This window comes from Ipomoea triloba, chromosome 16 (genome assembly GCF_003576645.1).
Source record: "Ipomoea triloba cultivar NCNSP0323 chromosome 16, ASM357664v1".
NCBI lineage: Eukaryota > Viridiplantae > Streptophyta > Magnoliopsida > Solanales > Convolvulaceae > Ipomoea > Ipomoea triloba.
The window spans coordinates 18,172,061-18,176,109 of NC_044931.1; positions in this window are offsets into that span (position 1 = coordinate 18,172,061).

Below are 4,049 nucleotides of genomic sequence, written 5' to 3' on the forward strand. Positions count from 1 at the left end.
CGAATACCAGCGCCCGGTATTGCTACCGTTGTTGTTTCCCGCAGCACCTACGCATGAAAGGCGTGGCTGCGAGCGGCCAGTTCCACGCACCGATCCGATGCGTCGTCGTGGCCGTTGTGCGTTGGATGTTGAATATCCTGCCTTCGGCCGACAATTACGTTCGACTTACTTGGGCCGGAACCTACTCATGCGCCGATTCAATCCTCTTTGTGCCTTACTAGTCCGGTGCGTCGTCGTGGCCGTTGTGCGTTGGATGTCGAATACCAGCGCCCGGTATTGCTACCGTTGTTGTTTCCCGCAGCACCTACGCATGAAAGGCGTGGCTGCGAGCGGCCAGTTCCACGCACCGATCTTTCACGCACGCCGAGTCTCTCGTCGACGGCACTCTCAGCTCCTGCCTTCGGCCGACAATTACGTTCGACTTACTTGGGCCGGAACCTACTCATGCGCCGATTCAATCCTCTTTGTGCCTTACTAGTCCGGTGCGTCGTCGTGGCCGTTGTGCGTTGGATGTCGAATACCAGCGCCCGGTATTGCTACCGTTGTTGTTTCCCGCAGCACCTACGCATGAAAGGCGTGGCTGCGAGCGGCCAGTTCCACGCACCGATCTTTCACGCACGCCGAGTCTCTCGTCGACGGCACTCTCAGCTCCTGCCTTCGGCCGACAATTACGTTCGACTTACTTGGGCCGGAACCTACTCATGCGCCGATTCAATCCTCTTTGTGCCTTACTAGTCCGGTGCGTCGTCGTGGCCGTTGTGCGTTGGATGTCGAATACCAGCGCCCGGTATTGCTACCGTTGTTGTTTCCCGCAGCACCTACGCATGAAAGGCGTGGCTGCGAGCGGCCAGTTCCACGCACCGATCTTTCACGCACGCCGAGTCTCTCGTCGACGGCACTCTCAGCTCCTGCCTTCGGCCGACAATTACGTTCGACTTACTTGGGCCGGAACCTACTCATGCGCCGATTCAATCCTCTTTGTGCCTTACTAGTCCGGTGCGTCGTCGTGGCCGTTGTGCGTTGGATGTCGAATACCAGCGCCCGGTATTGCTACCGTTGTTGTTTCCCGCAGCACCTACGCATGAAAGGCGTGGCTGCGAGCGGCCAGTTCCACGCACCGATCTTTCACGCACGCCGAGTCTCTCGTCGACGGCACTCTCAGCTCCTGCCTTCGGCCGACAATTACGTTCGACTTACTTGGGCCGGAACCTACTCATGCGCCGATTCAATCCTCTTTGTGCCTTACTAGTCCGGTGCGTCGTCGTGGCCGTTGTGCGTTGGATGTCGAATACCAGCGCCCGGTATTGCTACCGTTGTTGTTTCCCGCAGCACCTACGCATGAAAGGCGTGGCTGCGAGCGGCCAGTTCCACGCACCGATCTTTCACGCACGCCGAGTCTCTCGTCGACGGCACTCTCAGCTCCTGCCTTCGGCCGACAATTACGTTCGACTTACTTGGGCCGGAACCTACTCATGCGCCGATTCAATCCTCTTTGTGCCTTACTAGTCCGGTGCGTCGTCGTGGCCGTTGTGCGTTGGATGTCGAATACCAGCGCCCGGTATTGCTACCGTTGTTGTTTCCCGCAGCACCTACGCATGAAAGGCGTGGCTGCGAGCGGCCAGTTCCACGCACCGATCTTTCACGCACGCCGAGTCTCTCGTCGACGGCACTCTCAGCTCCTGCCTTCGGCCGACAATTACGTTCGACTTACTTGGGCCGGAACCTACTCATGCGCCGATTCAATCCTCTTTGTGCCTTACTAGTCCGGTGCGTCGTCGTGGCCGTTGTGCGTTGGATGTCGAATACCAGCGCCCGGTATTGCTACCGTTGTTGTTTCCCGCAGCACCTACGCATGAAAGGCGTGGCTGCGAGCGGCCAGTTCCACGCACCGATCTTTCACGCACGCCGAGTCTCTCGTCGACGGCACTCTCAGCTCCTGCCTTCGGCCGACAATTACGTTCGACTTACTTGGGCCGGAACCTACTCATGCGCCGATTCAATCCTCTTTGTGCCTTACTAGTCCGGTGCGTCGTCGTGGCCGTTGTGCGTTGGATGTCGAATACCAGCGCCCGGTATTGCTACCGTTGTTGTTTCCCGCAGCACCTACGCATGAAAGGCGTGGCTGCGAGCGGCCAGTTCCACGCACCGATCTTTCACGCACGCCGAGTCTCTCGTCGACGGCACTCTCAGCTCCTGCCTTCGGCCGACAATTACGTTCGACTTACTTGGGCCGGAACCTACTCATGCGCCGATTCAATCCTCTTTGTGCCTTACTAGTCCGGTGCGTCGTCGTGGCCGTTGTGCGTTGGATGTCGAATACCAGCGCCCGGTATTGCTACCGTTGTTGTTTCCCGCAGCACCTACGCATGAAAGGCGTGGCTGCGAGCGGCCAGTTCCACGCACCGATCTTTCACGCACGCCGAGTCTCTCGTCGACGGCACTCTCAGCTCCTGCCTTCGGCCGACAATTACGTTCGACTTACTTGGGCCGGAACCTACTCATGCGCCGATTCAATCCTCTTTGTGCCTTACTAGTCCGGTGCGTCGTCGTGGCCGTTGTGCGTTGGATGTCGAATACCAGCGCCCGGTATTGCTACCGTTGTTGTTTCCCGCAGCACCTACGCATGAAAGGCGTGGCTGCGAGCGGCCAGTTCCACGCACCGATCTTTCACGCACGCCGAGTCTCTCGTCGACGGCACTCTCAGCTCCTGCCTTCGGCCGACAATTACGTTCGACTTACTTGGGCCGGAACCTACTCATGCGCCGATTCAATCCTCTTTGTGCCTTACTAGTCCGGTGCGTCGTCGTGGCCGTTGTGCGTTGGATGTCGAATACCAGCGCCCGGTATTGCTACCGTTGTTGTTTCCCGCAGCACCTACGCATGAAAGGCGTGGCTGCGAGCGGCCAGTTCCACGCACCGATCTTTCACGCACGCCGAGTCTCTCGTCGACGGCACTCTCAGCTCCTGCCTTCGGCCGACAATTACGTTCGACTTACTTGGGCCGGAACCTACTCATGCGCCGATTCAATCCTCTTTGTGCCTTACTAGTCCGGTGCGTCGTCGTGGCCGTTGTGCGTTGGATGTCGAATACCAGCGCCCGGTATTGCTACCGTTGTTGTTTCCCGCAGCACCTACGCATGAAAGGCGTGGCTGCGAGCGGCCAGTTCCACGCACCGATCTTTCACGCACGCCGAGTCTCTCGTCGACGGCACTCTCAGCTCCTGCCTTCGGCCGACAATTACGTTCGACTTACTTGGGCCGGAACCTACTCATGCGCCGATTCAATCCTCTTTGTGCCTTACTAGTCCGGTGCGTCGTCGTGGCCGTTGTGCGTTGGATGTCGAATACCAGCGCCCGGTATTGCTACCGTTGTTGTTTCCCGCAGCACCTACGCATGAAAGGCGTGGCTGCGAGCGGCCAGTTCCACGCACCGATCTTTCACGCACGCCGAGTCTCTCGTCGACGGCACTCTCAGCTCCTGCCTTCGGCCGACAATTACGTTCGACTTACTTGGGCCGGAACCTACTCATGCGCCGATTCAATCCTCTTTGTGCCTTACTAGTCCGGTGCGTCGTCGTGGCCGTTGTGCGTTGGATGTCGAATACCAGCGCCCGGTATTGCTACCGTTGTTGTTTCCCGCAGCACCTACGCATGAAAGGCGTGGCTGCGAGCGGCCAGTTCCACGCACCGATCTTTCACGCACGCCGAGTCTCTCGTCGACGGCACTCTCAGCTCCTGCCTTCGGCCGACAATTACGTTCGACTTACTTGGGCCGGAACCTACTCATGCGCCGATTCAATCCTCTTTGTGCCTTACTAGTCCGGTGCGTCGTCGTGGCCGTTGTGCGTTGGATGTCGAATACCAGCGCCCGGTATTGCTACCGTTGTTGTTTCCCGCAGCACCTACGCATGAAAGGCGTGGCTGCGAGCGGCCAGTTCCACGCACCGATCTTTCACGCACGCCGAGTCTCTCGTCGACGGCACTCTCAGCTCCTGCCTTCGGCCGACAATTACGTTCGACTTACTTGGGCCGGAACCTACTCATGCGCC